The following is a 25,587-nucleotide window of genomic DNA, read 5'->3' on the forward strand; positions in this document are numbered from 1 at the left end:
GTCAGAGGATAAGGTCAGAGGTGTCGTATCTTCCAAGAAAGAGTCAATCATGTTAATGTCATGGAAATCGTCATCATCCTCTGAGTTACTGCCGTTATTGAAAAAGATGTTTGACTCCAATGTCAAATTTTCAAAAGACATAGTCATGACACCATTCCTGCAATTGATAATTGCATTTGACGTGGCAAGGAATGGGCGACCAAGAATGACGGGAATCTGAGTGCTCATGTTATTGATGGGTTCGGTGTCCAGGATGATAAAATCTACAGGGTAGTAAAATCTATCGACCTGGACTAACACATCCTCAATTATCCCTCTTGGTACATGAACAGAGCGATCAGCAAGTTGTAGTGTGGTCAGGGTGGGTTTTATCTCACCCAAATCTAACTGTTTGTATACCGAGTAGGGAATCAGATTTACGCTCGCTCCTAAGTCAAGAAGTGCGTGATCAATTCGATGGTTCCCAATTACACATGATATGGTTGGGCTACCAGGATCCTTGAATTTCTGCGGCACGTCTTGCTTCAGGATGGCACTCACTTTCTCAGTCAAGAAGATTTTCTTTTGAATAATTTGTCATTTTTTGGTCGTACATAAGTCTTTCAAAAATTTGGCATATGAAGGAATCTGTTTCACGACATCAAGTAGAGGAATATTAACTTTCACTTCACCTCCAGAATATCCTGAGAGTTAGAAAGACGTTTTGGTGCAACCAACCGTTGGGGGAACGGAGCAACTGGCATCTCTAGAAGTTCCGGTTCTAATTTTTGTGGGGCATCACTAGATCCATCATTGTTGTCGTCTTCTGGTTTTTGAGGCTTTTCGGGCCTAACCGAAGAGTTTTATCAATGATCTTTCCACTCCTAAGAGTGGTGATGGATTTAGCATGCCCCATCTGATTTGAAGAGCTGGGATCACTAATCTCGTACTGCGGTTTAGGGTTGGGGAGAGGTTGTGCAGGAAGCATCCCCTTTTCTATAACCGTCATACGAGAATCTATCTTTTGCATAAAATCTGTAATTCCCCACATTGCTTGAGCCAGCTCTTGTATGGAATTTTGAACCGGTTCCTCTTGAGGTTTCACTTGATTTGGATTTTGATTGAAGAAACCTTGAGGGGTAGCCGTTTGGCCATTCCTCCAACTAAAGTTTGGACGATTTTTCCAACCAGGATTGTACGTATTGGAGTTAGGTCTAGTAAAAGGTCTTTGATAGTTGTTTACGGCATTAGCTTGTTCATTCAACACTCCTCGAAAGGCGGGTATTATAGGATAATTTTCAGTTGTATGAATGTTGCAATCACAGATGCCATAAACAATTTCATTAACCTTATCCTTCTTTCCTTCCATGGCCTTAACTTTCCTTATGAGCGTAGTCACTTTACACTTGAGATCATCCTCTTCTTTCAAGAGATATAATCCACCTTTCTCCTTTAATTGAGTCGGCCTAGACGTGGTGTTTGATTTTGGGTAATAGTCCCAAGATTGTGTTTTTTCAGCCAGACTGTCGAGGTAGTCCCATACCTCGTCGACATCTTTATTAATGAACTCTCCATTACACATTGTCTTGACCATTTGGCGGATGGAAGATGTTAGTCCATCGTAGAAGAAATTTGTAATGCGCCACGTTTCAAATCCATGTTGTGGGCATGAACTGACCAAATCTTTGAACCTTTCCCAACATTGGAAGAATGTTTCATCTTCCTTTTAGGCAAAGTTCATGATTGCTTTTCTGAAGGTAATCGTTTTATGATGTGGGAAGAATTTTTTTATGAATTCCCTCTGCATGTCGTTCCATGTGCCAATGGATCTAGGACGCAGTGAATGTAACCACGTCTTAGCCTTCTCTTTTAAGGAAAAAGGAAAGAGTTTCAGCCTAATTGTATCCTCAGATACATTAGGAAAATATAATGTAGCTATAATCTCATTGAACTCTTTCAAATGTAAATATGGACTTTCTGATTCAAGTCCATGGAATTTAGGAAGGAGTTGGATAACTCCTGGTTCGATGTCCATTTGTCCTGTGTTTTCAGGGAAAATCATGCATGAGGGCGTACTCACTCCCGCCGGTTGTAGATAATCTCGTAAAGTATGAGGCGGGGGTGCCTGATGCACCTCATTCTCATCTTGGGTATCCTCCACCCTGGGTGGAAGTAGAGGAGGTTGGTCTTCAGCCATAACTTCAATTAACTCAGGGGATTTCGAGTGGTGTCTAGTCCTGCGATGGATAGTCAACCCCTCAACTAATCCTCCTTCAGTCAAGAGACGTCGAGTGTTGTCACGGGCCCACTTGGGCATGAAACACTCGCAGCCCTCAATCAAATTTGAAACCTAATCCTTAAGAAAGAAAATCTAAAAAGAGAGAGAGGGTTGGAAAGAAGTTACCAAATTGGAGGCCCTAAGTTAAAGACCTGCAAAAGAAAACAAACAAGTCAGTTTCTAAAGAGAAGGTCTAGAATTAAAAAATCCTTAAAAAGAAAGATAGAGGTAAATTAGTTTCTAAAAGAAGAAAAGTCTAACTAGAAAGTAAATTACTAAAAGAGAACTGAAAAATAGAAAGTAGAGAAAGAACTTACCGAATTAGAAATTTCTATTTTAAAGGCCTACAAAATAGGAAAGTTAGTTTTTAAACAAAAAGTCTACAAGTAGAAAAGTTCTAAAAATAAAATAAGAAACAAAGTTAGAATTTAAAAGAGAACTAGAATTAGAAAACTTCTAAAACTCAAACCCTAATTCTAAAAATAGAAAAAGTAGAGGAATTAGAAAGGAATTACCAGTTTAAAAGTTATTTCAGGATCCTACGAAACAAGAAAACAGGTTAGTTTCTAAAAATAAAATAAAAAAAAACCTTTAACCTAAAGTTAGTAAAATCCTAATCCTAACCTAATTCTAAAACCAATTAATTTTAGAGAATCATAGCCGTCAGTCCCCGGCAACGGCGCCAAAAACTTGTTCACTCCCCAAGTATAGGGTTGTGATGTAGTAATAAACTCGGTGAGACCGAGGTCGAATCCCAAGGGACTGATACTTGTACGTTACCTGAAACTAGGTAGAAATAGAACTAGCCTAAGATGAAATCTAAATCCAATAAATTTGAGGGAATAATGGTGAAATATTAATCTAAAACTTAAGAGAAATCAGAGATAAGAAACTAGGGATTCAGAGGATCCACTTGTAGAGATCAGGGAGATCTTTATGCCTGCTTCAAAAATCATGGAACTTAAACTGAACTTCCTCTGATATAATTTTCAAAGAGATGAAAGGTATATGAACTAGAATGGATTCTATCACCAAACCATGCCCATGAGACAAAGTCAACAACAGAATTAAACTAATTACCAACCAATCAGATGATTATGAATGTTAGGAAGGATACCGCCATCCAACCATACCCAGGAGACAATGATGAACAACAGGGCTTCCTGACGTCATAATCAAATTAAGGAAAAAGAAATATTCAAAGCCATTGTAGATCCATTGTAATTTCAGTCACAGCAGACCATTAAAAACCAAAAATATTCTCATAGTAAAATTAAATCAAAATCCCTTCAATCTACACAAAAGGCACATGCATAAATTCTCCCGTCAGATTACAAGCTTCACCTCTTAGCCCTAGCTAAGAGGTTTAGCCGATCACAGGCATGATTAGGCTAATATTCAAAATAAACAAAAGAAGAAGAAGAAAAGAAAAAGAAAAACCATGTCCGGCCCAAGCCTTGCTCATGTGCAGCCACCCATCTCCCTCTTTCCAACCGAGGTCCACGCCCTTCCCTTCAGTCGTACCAAAAACGAGCCCGTCCTCCCTAGCTGCCCTCCTTTTCTTCTGCCTTTTATCCCTGTAAAAGACGGAGTGCAACTCCCTGAGCAAATAGGAAACAACATGCGAGACGGAGCCTTACGGAAGCCGGGCGCGTTTTTTTAGAAACTGCTTTCGCACACAGTTAGCGGCGTTGGGAGCAGGTTTTCGGAGTGCCGATTGTCGCGGCTCCACATCTGCCCTCTTGGTGGTGCTCGTCCTGAGTCTGGTCTCCGTCTGGACGGATCAGATCAACCGTCCGATCAACAAGGGTGGACCACAGCCTCCCGGATCGTCCGGACCGCGGGAACATAGGCAGCGCAAGACGGACGCCGTGCTGATGGTGGGGCCCACTTCACTGTTGTTTTAAGAAATCCACGCCGACCATTGCATTCTGCTCGAAAAACCAGTAAGAAATATCTGATTTCAGATTGGATTCTGTGTGGCCCACAGAATATTGTATTCCGCCATCCATCCTGAGTTTGATCGAGTCTTTCCCGTGTGTGCGTGCATGGGAGCAGATAGTCAACATGGCGTCGACCTTTCCGAGCTCCTTTACAAGATGGATGGCTTGGATCGACCCTTTGGGCATGATGGAGGCCCACCAGCTTCCGCAGTCTGTTCGTCTGCGTAACAGAGGGGACGGCTCTTGCCATTTTTAAAGGAGCTCGAGTCCAGGACGATTTGACCGTCCTGGAGTTTCTGTGCACGCCTGGTGCATATGTGCATAGTGCACACCCAACTCAGGTGGGGTCCACGATGATGTATATATAAAATCTTCTCCGTCCATCTTCTTCCCCTTTTTATTTAAGTCGTTGAGTCCAAAACTGAAGCGTATCCAGAGATCAGGTGGGCCCCATATCACTGTTTTGGTGACTGATCTGTCAGTTGGGCCACTTTCACAGTGATCTAGGAGCTGAAATTCGACGTGTAGGGTTCATTTATGGTCCTCAAGCCACGTATGGAGTTTCGAACTGATCAAATAGTGGGAACCCAATGATCTTGCATTCTGGACACTTTTTAGGCCCATTTAGGATGAGTAGCTAGAATTCTCCGATCTCTGGTGCATAAAACCTCAATATTGTTCCCGTCCAATGCCTTGGTGATGTCTGAGCATTAAATCCCTACTTTTAACATCCTATTTCAATCCAAACTCGTAAATACACTCTGCATCACAAACATGATTAAATCAGGCCGTTAAACAGTACCATATTCGTAAATCTACCAATAACTGGGGTCTGATATGCAATATTTGACCCTCAACAATAAGGGTTTAAGGACTTTCACCCAGGGATATCTATAGCACCCATGTAGAACAAGATTTTCGGTATCCAATCCTGTCAACCACGATACACCTGTGGAGGTTATGGTCCTAATGTCGCTAGGGCGTACAGTAACCATGTCACACAATACGAAATGCATGAATCACACTATCCATTCATGCTGCAGTCCTGCGCGTATCGTGCGCTCATGTAGGGCAATACCACTTATCTAGCAGCCCATAAACAATTTACCCGAAGACATATGTTATAATTAGTCACTTCGCATATCAAGCATACATATGATGCGTATGATCATGATTATGAAACTATACTAAATATGTTATATAGCGATGGATTATGCTCATCACGTAGATGGGCCTAGGCGGCCTACAAGTATGAGCCTAACAATAGGCCCTAAGGAGAATTATAATGAGGACATTTAACCAACATCATTCTTACAATATGGACATCAAACCATCATTGCTCCCAAGGCATGGCCGCCATAAACATCATTACTCAAACCATGGTAGGGTCACACATTGTAATGGACTTGTGTACATCCAATTGGGCCTCGACCCATGGGCCTTAGATACAACAAATGGGCCGCATAACATGGTCCTTATGTATATCAGGTGGGCCTCAAAGGATGGGCCATAACTACATCAAGATGGGCCTAATCATATGGGCCTCATATATATCAGGGTGGGCCGAATTAAATGGGTCGATCAAATGGGCTGATTTAAATGGGCCGAGTCAAATGGGCCGATCAAATGGGCCGATCCAATGGGCCTTAGGTATATCAATCGGGCCCACCCTTATGTACTTTGAGATTTGACCTATTCACAAGTTAACATAGGGATGGAGGAAATGAAAACAAATATCAACTAAATAGGAAACTACTGCTGCCCTTAGAAGTTGAACGGTGGATGTCACGGTCCACTATTTAAATGGTGGGGTCCACTTGAACTTTAGATCGGTTTCTTCCTTCTTGCCCATGCCATAAAATGGTATCTCAAAATGTTTGGATGGTATGGATACAGCGTGTGCATCATGGTGGGCCCCACCGTTCAAACAATGAATGGTGTAAAATACATACATCAATGTGGGGCCTGCGGGCTTGCTACCGTCAAAGGGACAGCTATATAGCTGTTACACGTGCTGTAGCTGCACTAGAAAGGTAGAGGTGGGTCCCACGTAGGGCCCACCATCATGTATATTATATATATATATATATATATATATATAAAATATAATATATACTATATAAAATATAATATAATATATCCACGTCCAGGCCCTAGACGGCCTGGACAGTGCTACATACTATATACAATGTATATAATATAATATATACTATATATATGATATTTATACACTATACCATATAATATAATATATAAAATATAATATAATAAAAAAATCATGATCATCTAGGCCCTGGATGGCCTGGCCAGCACACACATCAGGTGTAGCCCCACATGGGGCCCACCGTAATGTTTATTTTCCATCCAAACCGCTAAGAGTGAGAACCAAAAAGGGTTTTAATGGCAGCCACTCAATCCCACTATTTCCTCACGTGTGGGCCAACTGAGCTTCAGATGAGGCTGGCTTTCGAGGGGCCCACCGCCCAAAAGGAGGCCCACCAGATGCACCATGTGGATCGCTCAACCCACATCACGGTGGGGCCCACGGCTGGGGACGTGGGTCTGCCTGCCCATCCGTCAGCGCAGCAGGCCTGCGCGCTGACAACAGCAGCCCCTACTGCATGCATTCTATATTTTTTTATTTTTTTGATCTCTTGAGGTATTTCACCTGTGGGGCCCACGCTGGAAGAATCCAACCCTGTCATTGCTTCCCATATCTCAACACAAGCCAAACAAGCCCAATATTCAATATATTTTGGGGTACAGAAATGATAGAGGGATATTTCAATAGTAAACCCGTTGTTTGCTATGTTATGGCCCGCCTGAAAGTCGGATTGGCCCCATCTTTTGGCTCAACGCCTAAAATGTGCTTGGGAAAGGAATGGACGGCGTGGATTGAATACATACATTAAGGTAGGCCTATATGAGTGGGACACCCCATAAGCTTGAAAACAAGCTAATATTTGTGTTTTCCCCTTTTGTCCAGTGTCCCTAGACGCTGGACAGTTGGGCGTTGCACATGCCTTGAGGTGGGCCCTGCTTAGGTGGGCTACCAAATGATGGATGATGTGGGTACAACACATTTAAAGTGGGCCCCACTTATAAATGACTTGGATAAAATACTTGCCTCATGGTGGGGTTCATCCTGATGGGTCACATGACCATATTAACACAAGAAAAGAAAAAATGAAAAAAGAGAGGGAGAAAGAGAGAGAAAGAGAGAGTGGGACACGCGTGATGGAGGGACCCCGACATTATGGGCCCTCCCTTGCAATCAATCATACATCAAGTGGGTCCCAATACATGTGGGGCCATCAAATCAAAGATCAATGATGGGGATTCCTTTCTCCACTGAAATAGAAGGTGTAGATGACCCCTTTTCAAATTAGAAAGTAAACGTCATGATGGGGTCCATGGAGAATGGCTCCCTCATGGAATGATATTGATAATCAAGGTGGGCCATTGGCCACATCTTAGTGTCCAAAGTGAGATCCATACCATCGATCGGTATGCCTCACTTGGCCCATCATGAAAACATGAAAAACTAGCCTATAGAAGCACCCCACCATTTGATCTTCTTGGTCCGTTGAAAAGCCAGTCTCCTTGTGCTTCACTTTGATGGAGGGTGATGAGGTTTGAATGGCTAGGATGATGGTTCTTAGGGTGGGAAGTGGGCCACAAAAATCATTTTCTCTCTTGGGAAGGGCTTGGACGTGGGCACCTCTCTTTGCTTGGGATTGAGTTTGAAAAGAGGGAGAGAGAGAGTTGTAAAGAGAGAGATATGATAGAGTGATGGATGGGAGAGAGAGGGATGGGTGTATAAGGCCTTTTTGACTTTTGTGGTAGATTATGTAAGAAAGGTATGGGTGATGTAAATAACTTTTGACTTTGGAGGTTGCTTGGGGAAGGGTATGAGGTGATGTGTACTTGACATGTATTTGACATGATGGGATTGATTGATTGATTAATGTGACAAGTCATAGAGATTCTCTCGGAATTCATACGCGCGGCGTTTTTCTCGCATCGAACGTTGACCCACATCTCCTGGCTAAAGTATCAGATCGGTGCGTGAGACGCGGCATTAGAACCGCGACGACGGCGCGGTTGCAAGGGTACAAGTTTCGGGTTGAGTCAATTCAGGTTGATGGTGTGTGACTCAGGGTCACGTGCAAATACTGATTAAGGGTCGAAGGTTGCCGAAATTTGACCAGTAAGACCGCAGAAGCCTAAGGAATGGTACGGTCTAGGATACGGGTCTTATAGGACAACCCTCCTAATTTCTAACAACTCTCACAAGATTTGCAAAACTCATGAGTATGTCTAAACATAGTGGGCTAATAAAAGCCACACTGCAGAATTTTTGTTGTAGTCTTTTTAGCAGAAAAGTTATCACGCCCCAAACCAGGAAACCGGGCTCACAAAATTACCGATCGCCGAATCTGGTGCCAATAGTCTCTATAGTATCCCATTCTCAGCTCCCAACGCACATACGCCAGATTCCGATCCTAAGATCCTACAAGGAGGATTTTTCAATGTACATTTAACTCGTAATAAGAATAACCATAAGTTTACCCAAATCACAAAGGCAATATCATCATCATATATCCACTTATATAAACATTTAAATACAATACTGAAAGGAAAATACATATATCAAAATCAAAGCTCCAAAGAACAGCTGCACACTCCAAGCTCAACGCTACTGCTACCTAACACCACCTACACGCATCTATCGTGCATAAACTTATATAAAGCTTAGAGGGTAGTGAAAGTGTATGCGCAAGATAAGTGCGAAGCACACAAATACAACGCCATAATCATACAATGTCAGAAATACTGGTAAGATCATGAATCATACGATGTCAAAGTAAGTGAAAATATGCTGGTAAGTCCATGAGTCATATAATATCAGAGTACGAAATGTAGATCATAATGAGCCAAATATCAGATGCTGAGTATGTAATACAATATGCAAATCCTGACGAGCCACGAATACCATCAATCTCATCAAAGCCATATAAATGTAGAAACATAGTAACCTAAAATGTTAAATGTTGCTAATGCAATGCAACATGCGGTACGAATGAAATGACTAAACTGGAGTGAAGTCGGAATGATAGTACGTAGTATCGCAGGCTATGAGGTCCATCATAAGGGACTTCTATCTAAACTAGTCTCATACCTAAATTTGGATAGCCAGACTCAATGTGGTAAACCCCTGACCTCAGGTTAGTCGCGCACCCCAATCAAAATCCTTATCATTACGAAGGTACACAACAATTAGTTGCGCACTACCAGCCGAAGCGGATAGTGAATGAATGAATGAATGGGTATGCAACTCCTACTCAACAAGTCCACGTATCAGTATTGTACATACCTGGGATCATCACCGGGGTCTAGTACACTCCAAGCTGGCTACCGCCCCGACCAGCCGCGCAGTCTAGCGAGTGAAAAAGACCTCACTACCCGCCTGCCAGTAATATATCAATGCCTACCCGACTCGTCGATAGCGGACCCATTTAAGAGCTATTCAAACTCAACCTAGCTTACAGCCTCCTCACTCGGGCGGATAAGGCCACACCTCCTCCCAACCGACCACGACATAATGGGAAACGCGGCTTAGTGGTATTCGGTACCCGGGCGCTCATGTATCCACTCAGTCTAGACGTTGGGGCATCTCATGGCCACGGAGGTTTAGAGACTTTCACCTAAGGACATCCAAAGTGCCTATATGCTCGAACCAAACATTTTTAATGTCCCATTTAGCCATCCATGACATGCCTATAGAGGCTACGGCCCTGATGTTGCTAAGGCATACAGTAATCATAACACACAATGCAAGATGCATGAGTCATACAATCCAGTCATGCATAAATCTTACGTATACCGTGCGCTCATATGAGACAATCTCCTCCCATCAGGGAGTCTCATAACAACCTGCCCAATGATATATGCAATGGTCAACCACATCTCATGATAAACATATAGATGATGTGTATGGGTATGTACATGATGCTATGCTGTCACATACTCATAATCGGTATCGACAACTGGCTCCGATAATCAGCCTATATAATCAGCCTGATAATCAGCCTCGACAATCGGTCTCAGCAATCAGAATGGGCCTCGACAATCAAAATCGGTCTCGATAATTAGAATCGGCCTCAACAATCGGCCCCAACAATCAGAATCGGCCTCGATAATCGACCTCAACAATCAGAATCAGTATAATAATCAGAATCGGCCTCGATAATCGAAATCAGAATCGACCTCAAAATCGGCCTCGAAAATCAAAATCGGCCTCAACAATCAGCCTCAATAACCGGAATCGGCCTTGACAATCGGAATCTGCCTTAACAATCAGAATCGGCCTCAATAATCAGCCTCGACAATCGAAATTGGCCTCAACAATTGGCCTTAACAATTGAAATTGGAATCGGCCTCAACAATCAACCTCGATAATTGGAATCAGCCTCAACAATTGGCCTTGATGAGAATGAGCCTATCAAGGCCTAAGGGAAGGTCATAATGTGGACATTCAACCATCATTGCCCATCAATGTAGACATTTAACCAACATTGCTCCCAAGGAGTGGCCTGCATCGAGCCAAACGTAAAGTGGGCCCATGGCCTCACACAAAGGCCTAATATACATCACCATGGCCTCACTCTAGGGCCTAGTATACATCACGATGGGCCATGCTCATGGGCTACATGTACATCACAATGGGCCTCGGCACATGGGCCATGAATACATCACATCGAGCCTCACTCATGGGCTGCATATACATCACAATGGGCCTCATCATATGAGTTGAAAATACATCACAGTGGTCCTCAACGCATGGGCCGAAAATATATCACAATGGGCCGCTCATACGAGCCTAATATACATCACCATGGGCCACGACCCATGGGCCCCAAATACATCACAATGGGCCTCTCATATGGGCTTAATACACATCATAATGGGCCTAATGTTAAGCCTACACATACATCAAATGGGCCTCATATACATCGTATCGGGCCTCAAACACGGGCCACATATACATTATGTTGGGGTGGCCTTGCTCATTCCAAATGGGCCTCAAATACATAGCAATGGGCCACTAATACATCACATCGGGCCGCATCACGAGGGCACATATACAATCTCGATGGGCCACATCCCATGGGCCATATACATTCATTACATCGGGCCTCACACATGGGCCTCATATACAGCAAATGGGCTGCATATGTATACAATACATGCGTCATGTCGGTCCGCACAAATGGACAGACGGTGTGGATTTCACGTTTAAACCCACAAAACTTGTTGCATCAGAACAACAGCTATATAGCTAGTGTAAGGTACACCAGCCAATCTACATCCACCGTCCACGGGTTAGGCGGTGTGGCTGTAACACATTAATTCAATGTGGGCCCCACACACTACTATGATGGGGTCCACGTCCAATGAATGGATGGTGTGTACAAGACATGTACATCACAGCAGCCCACAGGGCTAGCTGACGTCAATAAGCTATATAGCTGGTGCGTGGTAGCCCAGCCAATCCGTTTCACCGTATGTGGGTCCCATGTGGGGCCCACCATAACGTTGATTTTCCACCCAATCTGTTCATAAGATCACAAAGACCTGAATAAAGAAGAAAAACAAATTACATATCGATCCACAACTTCTGTGACCCAAAAAAGGTTTCAATGGTAGACGTTCAATCCCCAACTGCTTCTTGTAGTGTGGGCTACCTGAGTTCCTTATACGGCTATTGTAAGGCCCGTGTCTTAGACCGTACCATTCCGTGGGCTTCCGCGGTCCTCCCGGTCGAATTCCGGCGACCCGCGATTTGTTGCCGACATTTTGCGCACAATCCCGAGTCGTGTCCCGTATATTAGAATCGGCGCGACCCGAAACCTGTACCCTGACGACCGTGCCGTCGCCGCGGTTCCAACGCCGCGACTCATACACCGACCCGATACCCAGGCTAGAAGATGTCGGCCTACGTTCAATTCGAGGAAAACACCGCGCGTTGCGAACTTCGAGAGAATCTCTACCAAATGTCAAATCAATCCCATCAATCAATCAAAGTACATAACTCATCAAGTCAAGTACCCTATCACATCCCCAAGTACACAATACCATCCCCAAAGTCAACTTTCCCATCCCATCTCTTACACACCCCATCACTCATCCCATCACTCTCTCTCTTTCAATCCCTCTCTCATCTTTCTCTCTCTTCCATTCTTTCTCTCATTTCTCTCCTAAGCAACCCACGTCCATGGCTCTCCATGGGAGAAGCTTTGTGTGGCCCACTTCTATCTCCCATCTCCACCATCCAAGTTTGATCCCAACCGTTGAAATTGTTCATTTGGAGATCTAGCATGCATTGGCGGAAGAAGGAAGGAGAGATCTAAGGTGGGTGATTTTATGACTTGATTTTTATTTGAGGGCCCACATGGTGGGACCCATCTTGATGTATGCTTTGTATGTGTAGCCCACTCGTCTTCTCTCTCTCCCTCTCCTCCTTGATTTTTTTTGGTGGCCCACCTAATGTATGTATGTGTGGCATATCCATGCCATCTAACCGCGGGACCCACCCTGATGGTGTGCCCCATCTAGGCGCCGTCCATCCACTGGATACCCAGTGTCCCTGGACGAAAGGAAAACACAAACATCATCTTATCCAATATGAGGTAGGCAGCGGATTGGCTTCTCCACGACACAGCAATGCATCAGGGTTAGCAAGCTCTGAAGGTTTGATTAAGTAGACCCCACCCTTGATGTTTGAATTTGATCCACACCGTCCATTCAATTTTTCCGCTCATTTCAGGCGTTGAGCCAAAAAAATGGAGTTAATCCGAATCTCTGGCAGGCCATATTGTGGAAACTAGTGGTTTTGAGTGATATTAATTATTCGGGCTCACTATGATGTTTCTATGCACCGACATATTCGATATGGGGCTTGATCGACTTGTCCCGAGTCTAGGAATCTAACCAATGGAGTAGATTCTTCTGATAAGGGCCCCATCTATGGAAAACCCTAAGAAAACAAAAAAAAATGATATATAGAAAAAAAGAAGAAGGAGAAGTTGACGCTGCTTGCTGCAGCGTCCAGAGGACGCTGGCAGCAGCCGCGTCCTGCTGTTTGTACGTATGGGCAGGGAGAGTTGGCCCCACCTCAGGCCCCCATCCTGATGCATGTGGAGCATCCACACCGTCCATTTGATAGGTCCCTTTTATTTATATGGTGTCTCCAAAAATCAGCCGTAAACAGAACTCAAGTGGCCCACATCATCTACAATCTTGTGAAGACCTGCTAAGCCATATAAAAGCACTTGCTGGGCCCACCTGAAATTTGGATGCTTCTGAAACTCGGTCTGACCCCTTTGGGACACACTAAATGGATGGGCTGGATTTGTGAACCATGCCTCGGTGGGCCCTGATGTATGTGGGACCCCACTGTTGGAAGCAGATTAGCTGGTGTACGTTAATGTTACAGCAGCCATAGCTGCTGTATTAACGCCTCCAATATGTGGTCCATTACGAGGTGTGGGTTAAATCCCAACCGTCCGTCTGCTGAGGACGTGGACCCCACCACCATTAATACTTGTGTCCCATGTCCCTCCGCCCATCCATTTTGACGTGGCCCACCAGATCTGGACGGTGGGCCCTATCTTGATGCATGTGTTCATCCATGCGGTCCACTACCCAGATAGGGACGGTGAGACCCAAGTGATGTATGTGTCTGGCCATCCGTTCAGGGCTGGCCTGAGGACAGCCACACGTGTGGCCTTCCACGTGGGTGGGACGTGAATCACCTCTATGATGTATGTGTTACATGATCCCACCCACTGACTGATGCAGTGAGTTGTGTGGGCCATTGATGTATGTGTTAAATCCTAACTGTCCATCTGTTGGACTGGCTACTGCCCTCACGTCAGCAACCGTGGGACCCACCTGCTGCTTATGATGTTAGCAAGTCCCGTGGAAACCCATCGTGTGTATGTTTTATAATCCACGCCGTCCATCTGGACCATGGACCCACCGTGATGAATTTTTTTCAGACATGCCGCCCGTCCATCTGGTGGGACCCACCTCTGCTGTCCAAACCGTCCATGTGGACGGCGGGCCTAGCCAACTCACCAGCTACATAGTTGTGTTTTAACATCAGTAGGTCTGTAGGACCCCTGACCATGATGTATGTGTTTTTTTTATACGTCGTCCATCTGTTTTTGTTAAACCATGGGCGGCCCCATTAGGCCCGTGTAATGTATTTATGACCTTTGAATCAGGCCCATTATGATGTATATTCAAGGCCCATGGGATGCGGCCCACTTGATATGTATATACGCCCATTAGTGCGGCCCATTGATATGGCCCACTTGATGTATATGAGGCCTAATGGTGCGGCCCAATGATGTGGCCGACTTAATATATATGAGGCCCACCTATTGTATGAGGCCCATGCGATATATTTGAGGCCCGTGTGATGAGGCCCACCTGTTTTATATTTGAGTCTCATGTGCGGGGCCCACTTATTATGTATTTGAAGCCCATGGGTTGTGGCCCATTGTGATGTATTCGAGGCCCATGGTTAAGGCCCAATGTGATGTATGTAGGGCCCGTTATGTTGTGTATGAATCCTTTGTATGGGCCACTTCTTGGGAGCAATGTTGGTTAAATGTCCACATTGATGGGCAATGATGGTTGGATGTCCCCATTGTGACCTTCCCTTAGGCCTTGTTAGGCCCATTCCGATTCCGATTGACTTGACCGATTTGCCGATTTTGATTATTGATCGATCCCGATTGTCGTGACCAATTTGCCGATTTTGATTTCGGTCGATCCTGCTTGTCGTAGCCGATTGCTGATTCCGATTGACGTGATCGATTTACCGACTCTGATTATCGATCGATCCCGACTGTCGTGACCGATTTACCGATTCTGATCATCGATCTATCCTGATTGTTGTGACCGATTTGCCGATTTGATTATCGATCGATCTGATTGTCGTGACCGATTTGTCGATTCTGATTATCGATCGATTCCGATTGTTGTGACCGATTACCGACTCCGATTGTCATGACCGTTTTGCCGATTCCGATTATCGATTGATCCCGATTATCGTGGCCGATTGTCGATTCTGATTGTCGTGACTGATTTGCCGATTCTGATTATTGATCGATCCCGATGGCCGTGGCTGAATGCCGATTCTGATTGACGTGACCAATTTACCGATTCCGATCATCGATCTATCCCGATTGTTGTGACCGATTTACCGATTTGATTATCGATCGATCTGATTGTCATGATCAATTACCAATTCTGATAATTAATCGATTCTGATTGTCGCGACCGATTTACCGATTCCGATCATCGATCTATCCCGATTGTTGTGACCGATTTACCGATTTGATTATCGATCGATCTGATTGTCATGATCAATTACCAATTCTGATAATTAATCGATCCTGATTGTCGTGACCGAATTACCGATTCTGATCATCGATCTATCCCGATTGTTGTGACCGATTTACCGATTTGATTATCGATCGATCTGATTGTCGTGACCGATTTGCCGATTCTGATTGTCGATCGATTCCGATTGTTGTGACCGATTACCGACTCCAATTGTCGTGACCGTTTTACCGATTCTGATTATCGATTGATCCGATTGTCGTGACCGATTTGCCGATTCTGATTATCGATCGATCCCGATTGACGAGGCCGAGTATCGAAGCCGATTCTGATTGTCGAGGTCGATTGTATAGGCTGACCCCGATTGTTGAGACCGATTTCGAGTGTCGATTCCAATTGTCGAGACCTATATGATATATATGCGAACCATAGTTGAGGCCTACTGTGACGTATTCATGGCACATGGGCAAGGCCCATTGTTGTGTATTCGTGGCCTATGGGCAAGGCCATTGTGATATGTATTAGGCCCATGATGTGTGACGCGTTTGATGTATTCATGACCTATGTGTAGGGCCCACATGTCATGTATTTGAAGCCCATGAGAAGGGCCCACCTGTTGTGTATATGTGGCCCTTGAGTAAGGCTCATGGTGTGGTATATTAGGTCCTTGTATGAGGCCATGAGCCTACTATATTAGGTTTTATGTGGGTCATTCCTCGAGGGCAATGCTGGTTAAATGTCCACATTGTCGAGATTGATTGATGATGCCGATTACGAGTATGTGAGAGCATAGCATCATGATACATGCTCATACGCATTATCTGCATGTTTGTTATGAGATGAGGTTGATCATTACATATGTCATTGAGCATGTTGTTATGAGACTCCCTGATAGGCGGAGGTAATCTCACATGAGCACACGGTATGCGCAGGATTGATGCATGACTGGATTGTATGACTCATGCATCTTGCATTATGATTACTGTACGCCCTAGCAACATCAGGGCCATAGCCTCCACAGGCTTATTGTGGATGGCCAGATGGGATACCGGAAATCTGTTCTACATGGGGTGCTATAGATATCCCTGGGTGAAAGTCCCTAAACCCTCTTGGTTCCAGAGGTTGCTCCAACGTCTAGACCGAGTGGATGCACGAGCGCATGAGGGCCGTATACCGTTAGGCCGCGTCTCCCACTGTGTCGTGGTCGGTTGGAAGGGGGTATGGCCTTACCTGCCCGAGAGAAGGGGGCAATGCTAGGCTGAGTCTGACCAGCTCGAGGAATGGGTCCGCTATCGACGAGCTGGGCCCGATATTGGCAGGCAGATAGTGAGGTCTCTTTCACTCACCTTGTTGCGCGCGATGGGGCGGCAACCTGGTTTGGAGTGTAATAGACCCCGGTGATTTCCCAGAGAGGAACCATACTGATATGTGGACTTATTCAGTAGGAGTTGCATACTCATACATTCATTTCATTCACTATCCACTCGGGCTGGTGGTGCGCAACTAATTGTTGTGTTCCTTCGCATGGCCAGGATTTCGGTTGGGCGCGCGACTAACCTGAGATCAGGAGTCTACTACATTGAGTCTGGCTATCCAAATTTAGGTATGGGACTGGTTTGGATAGAAGTCTCTTGTGATGGACCCCGTAGCCTGCGATACTACGTACTATCATCCTGACTTCACACTCCAACTTGGTCATTTCATTCGCATCGCATTGCATCTTTAGCACATAGCAGTTGGTTTACTGTGCTTTTATATTGCATAACATAATTAAGGTTAACGATATTCGTGGACTCAGTATCTGATATTTGGCTTACTATGTCTCCTCATTGCATAGGTGATTTACATTACTTCCTCAGTATATGATATTGGTTTATTATATTCTTGCATCGCATAGCCTGGATAAGGCTGATGGTATTTATGGGCCTATCAGCATATTTTCGCATTACTCTGATATCGTATGATTTATGATCTTGCTAGTATTTATGATGTTGTGTGATTATGGGCTTCTTAGTATTTCCGCTTACTCTGATTACTCTGATATTTCTTACTTGACACTCACCTTATACACACACTTACACCAACCACTAAGCTTTCTATAAGCTTATGCACGATAGATGCGTGCAGGTGATGTTAGGTTGCAGCAGCATTGAGCCTGGAGCGTGCAGCGGTCTTCTGGAGCTTTGATTTATTTTATATATGTATTTCCTTTTCAGTATTGTACTCAAACGATTATATTAGTGGATATGTGATGATGATATTGCCTTGGTGATTTGGGTAATCTTGTGGTTATGCTCATTACGAGATAAATGTACATTGAAAAAAAAAAATCCTCCTTGTAGGATCCCAGGATCGGAATCTGGCGTATATACGCTGGGAGCCGAGAATAGGGTACTACGGAGGCTGTCAGCACCGGATTTGGCGATCGGAAATTTTATGAGTCCGGTCTCCAAGTTTGGGGCGTGACAGCTATTTTTTGAGGTGACCCACTGATTAAAGGGGACCTATCAAATACACAGTGTTGATGTTCAACACACATCATGGTGAGGCCTGAGGTGGGGCCCACTCATCCTGCCCATTCCAAGCAGAGTGTCCTCTGGAGGCTGGTTGTTGTACCGTCCTCTGGACGCTGGCAGTAACAATGTCCAAAGCTGTTTTAATCTTTTTTGTAATTTTGAGGATTTTCATAGGTGGGGCCCGCATCAGGAAAATCAGGCCCTTCAGTTGGATTCCATGGCTCGTAATAGACCCAACGAGCCCAATATTCAACATATTTTGACGTGAAGAAACATTACAGCATGCCTTAACAAATTTTTTATCTTAAAATTCCTATTCTAGATGGTGTGGCCTACTAGAGTTTCGGATTAGCATCATTTTTCGGCTCAACGCCTAAAATGAGCTAGGAAGTATGATGGACGGTGTGGATCGGATACATACATTAAGGCAGGGTCCATGTGATCGTGACCCACCAACTTTTGAATTAAAGCTTATATTTGTTTTTCCTTTATACAGTCCAGTAGTAGAGGCTACTGGACGTTACAAGGCAGGACGGGTGGATGTAATACATTCATCCAGGTGGGGTCACGTACACGTGGCTCATCAGCCACATACATTGAGGTGGCCCCAAGCACACGTGGCCCACTAATGGACGGTGGCGTTGATATAACACATACCTCATGGTCAGTGCCCACTGATGGACAGTCGGAATAAAACATACCTCATGTGGGTCTCATGAGATGGACGAAAGGTGTGGATGAAATCCACACACAGGTGGGTCCCACGGCATGTACGGCGTGGATCAAGCATCAAGGTGGGCCACAGAAGGGAAAAAGAAAGAGAGAGAGAGACGTGAGTAGTGGAGGGACCCCACCACTATGGGTCCCTCTATGAACAATGCATACATCAAGATGGGTCCCACTATATGTGAGCCCTCAAATCACAAAAATCATCAGTAGAAAACCTAAGATCACCCACCTTTGATCTCCTCTTCCTTCTTTTGCTTATAGCCTCTAGGGCTCCAAGGGAACGATTTTAACCGTTGAGATGATCTTTGGATGGTAGGATTGGGTGGTAGGGAGTGGGCCACACTAGTTTCTCATCTCCTTAGAAAACCATGGACGTTAGGTGCTTGGGGTTGCTTGGGAGAATGAGAGAGAGATGAGAGAAAGGATGTAAGAGAGAGAGGGATGGGTGAGTGATGGGGTAAGTGATGGTACTTGAAAAGGGATGGGTGGAGAGAGAGAGAGAGTTGACTTTGGGTTGCTTGGGGATGGGACATGTACTTGACATGTGAGGTGATTGATTTGACCTATTTTTCTTGGGTTTTGCAACTTGCAGTGTTTTCCTCAAACTGAATGCGGGCCCATATCTCCTGGCCCGGGTATCACCTCAGCGCGCGAGACGCGGCATCAGAACTGCGGTGATAGCGCGGTCACTAGGGTACAAGTCTCGGGTTGAGCTGACTCTAAAATACGAGATATGACTCAGGGTCTCGCGTAACTGCCAATTACAGATCACGAGTCGTCGAAATTCGATCGAGATAACCGCGGAAGCCTAAGGAATAGTACAGGCTAGGATACGTGTCTTACAAAAGTGACCACCACAGGCATGAGAGTGAAAAAATGAGATGACACTCTGATGTTCATTATATAACAGGAAGGTGTACACACCCCTGCCGGTTGTAAATAATCTCGTAAAGTATGGGGCGGGGGTTCATGATGCACCTCATTTTCATCTTGAACTTTAACTTCCTCAACTAGTGGTTGAGGTTGATTTGCAGTCATCACTTCTATTGACTTGAAAGGTCTCAAGTGGTGTCTAATCCTCTGATGGATAGGTAAACCTTCAACTAATCATCCTTCACTTAAAAGACGTATAGTATTATCATGAACTCACTTGGGCATAAAAGACTCTCAACCTCAAATAACTAAAAATTAAAGCTAAGAAAAAGAAAATTAAAAAAACTAAAACAAATAAAAAATCTAGAAAAGAAAAGAAAGAGAGAATTGGAAAGAGGTTACCAGATTGGAGTTGTTATGTTAGGATCCTACAAAACATAAAACAATGTTAGTTTCTAAAAATAATTTCAAAGAAAAAAAATCTTAACCTAAAATCAAAGCAGAAAGTTAACCATAATCTTAACTTAATTCTAATACCAATTAATTACAGAAAAATATAGCCATAGTCCCCAGCAACACCACCAAAAACTTCTTCACAACCCCAAGTGTAGGGTCGTGATGTAGTAATAACTCGATAAGACCAAGGTGGAATCCACAGGGACTAAACTTGTACATATTCTGAAAATAACTAGAACTAGAAAAAAATTTAAATTGAAATCTGAATAATTGAGAGTCATGGTAAATAATGTTGATTAAAAATTATGAATTTAAAGGTGGGAATTAGGGTGTTAAGATCCACTTGTAGCTATCAAGATATTACCTTACTTGATTCAATAACCAAAATTGGAATTGGAGTCCTATCTCATCCAATTGGAAGATAAAGCAATTTAAATCAAATCTGAACTTTTCATTGACCTAATTTTCAATGGATGAGAATTGTGAAGATTGAAAGGGATTCCATCACCCTACCATCCTCAGGAGACGATAGTGAACAACAGGATTTACCAATCTCGCTATCTCAAAACAGGAAAAGAAGATATCCAAAGCTATCACAGCATCTATTATAATTTGAGTCACAATAAATCATAGAAAACTAAAAGTATTCCCTTAATATCAAACTAGAAATCAATGAAGTTCAATAAGAACAAGAATCAAAGCAAAATAAATATCCCAACACGCTACAAGCTTCACCTCTTATTCCTACCTAAGAGGTTTAGCCAACCATATGCATGATTAAAACCAAATCTCTTAAACAAAGCATGAAAAATAAAATAGAAAAGAAAAATAGCTCTTTGACGGCTGCTCCAGCCTTGTGCTATACTCCTTGAGACCTTTCCAAAGCCTAAAAGATGCTTTGGAGCATCCTAGGGAGTCCTATTTATAGTTGTGGAACTCCAACTTTCGCATCGAGTTGGGAAAATCTAGAAATCGCCTCAAATTTATGCACTCTGCGCAGTTTCTCAAAATATACTTCACTCTTTGCAGTTTCCCAAAATAAATTTTACTTTGCGCAGTTTCCCAAAATGGACTCAAACTTTCAAAATATGCTTTTTCAGGACAATTTCAGGAATATGTTTGTTTTCAGGACAATTTCAGGATTCCTTTTCTTCACTTCAAATTTTTGATTCTCTTCATTCCTCACTTAATTTTCTTAGATCTTTAGGATGTGAATTATTAGCCAATGGGGTCAATGCAATTGTGAACCCTTAAATGTGTTATTGTTATTTCAATCTCGATCACGTGATTAGTGCGAGCGTGTTAGAATTGAATGTACGGCTCAATTCAAACAAAATAACTACAACCCTGAGCACTAAGATAGGCAGATACGTAGTATGTGACAAAGATTGAATAATATTGGTCGCCTATTCAACCACTTGCATAGTATTTTAAAATTACTAAGCAATAGTTAAAGGGTAGGTTCGTCCTCTGAAAATGGGTTACATGTTGGCTTCTGTACGAAAGGATTTTTCCTCTTCAATATAGGCAAAACATAACAAAAATGAAATTCTTACAGTCGGCCATTGAGAACAACTGGAGAATGCCTTTCTGAAAGAAAAACTTCACTTGATACTTGAACAAAATCCAACGTATGAGCATAGACTCGAATTACAGCTAGAATTTAATAACTATTTAATTAATGTTACGGATTACACTGAGGAATGTAAATGACAGATAAAAGGTAAATATTACACCATAAAATGTAATTGACTAGCCATGCTAAGGAATGTAAATGACGAATAATTGAAATGTAATTAAAAGATAGGTTTGGTTTGGTTTGATTGGTATGACACAATTTCTTCTATTGAACTTCATTGCTATTTATAGCCTTAACCTAATCATCTGGATTCTTCTCATATTCTGATGGTTGTTATAACCATTTTAGCACTACTTACTCTATTTACTTCTAAACATGCCATCTATCTTGTAACAACTTCAGCATGATCACTCTTCACTCGACCCCTTAATGGATGGCATGGCATTGCCTGATAAACACTAGCTATGTTATCGTAGAATTATCTCCATATATCCCTGAAGATCTTTAAATATAGCACACAAATCCCTCCTTATTACATGTAACCCTTCCTAATTGACTCCTTTAGGAATTGGTAGAAATAAGGGTGTAAATTCCCCCCCACATCGCTTCGCCTTTTGGTAAAAGGTGAAAGTGACGCGTAACCCCTTATTAATGCAACCATCCTTCGATCCACATGGCGACGCTACAACTACTGCCTCTGATCGAGATAATCTCATACATCAGCTTCGATTACCCTTTCTCGAATAAAGAGTTAACCCCATGACAACACATGTACAAGCATTGTACCGAATGAGAAATTAATGATGTCCTCATTAATGCACCAGATAATCGGTTGATATATAGGTTGTTTTAAACATTCTCCCACTTTTCATGCTCTCTTCTTCATTGCTTCTTTTTTGAACCCTAATTTCTCTCTCTAATCTTTACAATGGCTATCGCCCCTTCTTCATCTCCATCCTTTCAACAAAATGATCAAATCGTTGTCTTGGATGTGCTTTTCGAGAAGTTCTCTGATGAAATCATCTTCAAGTCATCGATCGGAGACTACAATTGTTTAGGACCGGCTTTCTGTGGGATCCACCTAAGCCATGGGCATGTTTCCCCATGTGGGCCCCACCTAGAGCACTCTATCCCATGCACCCTACTTCCCATCATGCCTAACCTATAGCTAGCAATGATGGTTTTCTTAAAAAGAAAACTCATCATTTGATTTCTCCCTAACCCATACTATCACTCTTCCCTAAGCTACCCATCTCCCAAAACTACTCATTACCTTGCAAGAACCCCTCCTCCCTCTCTCTCCTCTCTCATTTCTCTCATTCTCTCTCTCCCATTGTGAAAAACGTCCACCTCTCCTCCATTTTTTCAGCAATTTTTCCTCCCTTCTCTCTCCCAGTCCCACCATTACAACATCATCTCCTCCATTAAAACCGTCCCTTTGGACCATTGGAGCTAGTACCTTGAAGATTAGAGGAGATCTTGGAGGTGGGTGTTGCTTGAAGCTCTCTTTCTTCTCCTTCTTGTATTTCCTTCCTAGCATGTTTGGAAGCATGTAGGACCCACCGATCAATGGTGGAGGTCCTACATGACTCCAAGATGAGAGGTCAAGAGCCTATTTCATGCATGTTCACTTCCATGGTGAGTCGTTCTCCATGGACCCACCATGATGCATTTCTCCTTTGATCTAGCACTTCATTGGTCATCTAGACCTTGCTTGCATGGTAGGGATAACATCCCTACCTCAGCAACTTCTTTGATTTGTAGGATAGCATGCATGTAAGATCTATGTACATTGTATGGTGTGGATGTGAAGGTGGAGGGTTCATAGTGACGGAACCCTCCCCTATGGCCGTGATCTCTCTCTCTCTCTCTCTCTCTCTCTCTCTCTCTCTCTCTCTCTCTCTCTCTCTCTCTATTTCTTCCCCTTTGGATTGCTGATGTGTGTGGCCCACTGAGGTGATCAGAAAAATCCCAGATCCACTAGAAATTTGGGACGTCCAGGCCCACCTGCTGGACGTCTAGGCCCACTTTGACATGCATGGGTTGGATGGCCCCCATACCTTGATTTTCTTGGGGATTTTCGCAAGGACATGGATCTGAAATTTTTATGGTCCCTTAAGGTGGACCCCACTTGATGTATTTAGGTATAAATCCCTCTGGATATTTTCTATGGACTGAAATATGGACAACATATGTTGTTGTCCAAATTTCAGGCCCATTTGCCGCATTGTTTTTTGGTATTGTTTTAGGCCCATTTATGGGGCTTTTTATCCCCGATTTCTTTGGGGCGTTTCTGGGATATGGAACCCACCTTGATGTAGGATGGGGCCCACATCAATTGTCCTATGATTGAGACCCATGGGATGAGCTAAGAGGGCAGGACGTCCAGAAATTTCTGGACAGTCCAGCAATGTTGCATGTTGGAAATGGACCGAGTTTACCTTGAAATTGGGGAAAGTAGGCCACTCAAGTGGACCCCACTTGTTGTCCATACATGGGAGCACCAAATCCACCTATCTTTTCAGTGATTTAGGAGGCCTAAGCCCACCCCATGAGGTGCCAAACATGGGGATAGCAACAATTTCAGCAGCAGAATTTTTTTTTGTTAATACCTTGTTGTATTTTTTTGTGTGATTGTTTGGGCTGGTGTTTGACCCCAAAATTTATCTCTATGGTGGTGCACCTTGCTGGGACCCACCCTATGTGAACATAGGCCATCAGGGCCATCAGATTTTGGGGTGGAAGTGCCTGGACAGCCACCTTGCTAGTTGAAGTCCAACAAGGGTGGCTGTCCCACCTCCATGTGGCCCACCTTGATGTAATGTTTCATCCATGCGTCCATCCATTCATGTGGCCCACTTGGACATGGGCCACTCCTAAGAAGGACGTCCATGGTGGGGCCCACTTTAACCTTTGATATGGGCTAGACCGTCCAACCCATTGGACCGCCCATCCCTTTGTGGCGTGCCCACTACATTGGGCTACTGCTGTACTTTCAATCCAGTAACAAGGTCCACTTGTTTTATGTGTTGCATGTGCACTCCCTATGTGGTGGGGCCCCCTGTGCATGTTTATAGCCACCTTGGGATTTAAATCCACTTCATATTTACCAGTTTCTAGGCTCCAGCAAGCCCGGATAGCTGGTGGGCTGAAAATCCAGCATGATACCTTATAAATATGCATTGTTTATAGCTGGAGTTTTAAGGGTGTGGGGCCCACCATATTGTGAGGATTTATGGAAATGTTTTATGCTTTTGTTTTCCTAATTTTAGGCTTAATTGATGCATCTTGGGGGCCCGCTTTAATTGAGTTATAAGGACCCTTAAACAACCAGATTTTTAGGACTCCTTGTAAGCCCAAATGGGCTGGGACGTCCTAGCTAGGCCCAGTGGATTTATGGGCATATCTATCATTATGTTAGGCTGGTTGGGCTGAAGTATGTATGTGTGATTGGGCCTTTGGTTGCCCACCAAATCAACTAGATTTTTGGGCTAAGGTTGTAAGGCCCAATTGGCTTAAATTAGATGTGAATCTTGCCCATGTGTTTGGGATAATGGGCTGCCCACTAGGCCCACTATAATGTATAGATTTGGCGGCCTTATTCTTGGAATATAACTTTTCCTATGGGCCCATGTTATTGTATGTAGATTGGACCATGTGTTGCCCTTTATACCCATGTAATGTATGTAGGCCTTAGGCCACTTTATTGAGGCCCAACATGTGATGTAAGTAGTATATATATAGCTGCTCATTTCTTGTTTATGATTGTGCTTGGGTCACGGGCCTTGATTCTTGGTAGATTGTTATTGGGCTGCC

The 25,587-nt window shown here is 43.6% G+C and overlaps 1 non-coding gene across 1 annotated transcript; it reads left to right on the forward strand.

Moving 5' to 3' along the window:
* The first annotated feature begins 1,631 nt into the window (after positions 1-1,631).
* On the forward strand, positions 1,632-1,738 carry LOC131222524 (small nucleolar RNA R71). Its single transcript, XR_009160084.1, has one exon. It is a non-coding gene; the product is annotated as a small nucleolar RNA R71 (small nucleolar RNA).
* The last annotated feature ends 23,849 nt before the right edge of the window (positions 1,739-25,587 follow it).

Source organism: Magnolia sinica, chromosome 1 (genome assembly GCF_029962835.1).
Source record: "Magnolia sinica isolate HGM2019 chromosome 1, MsV1, whole genome shotgun sequence".
NCBI classification, from domain to species: Eukaryota; Viridiplantae; Streptophyta; class Magnoliopsida; order Magnoliales; family Magnoliaceae; genus Magnolia; species Magnolia sinica.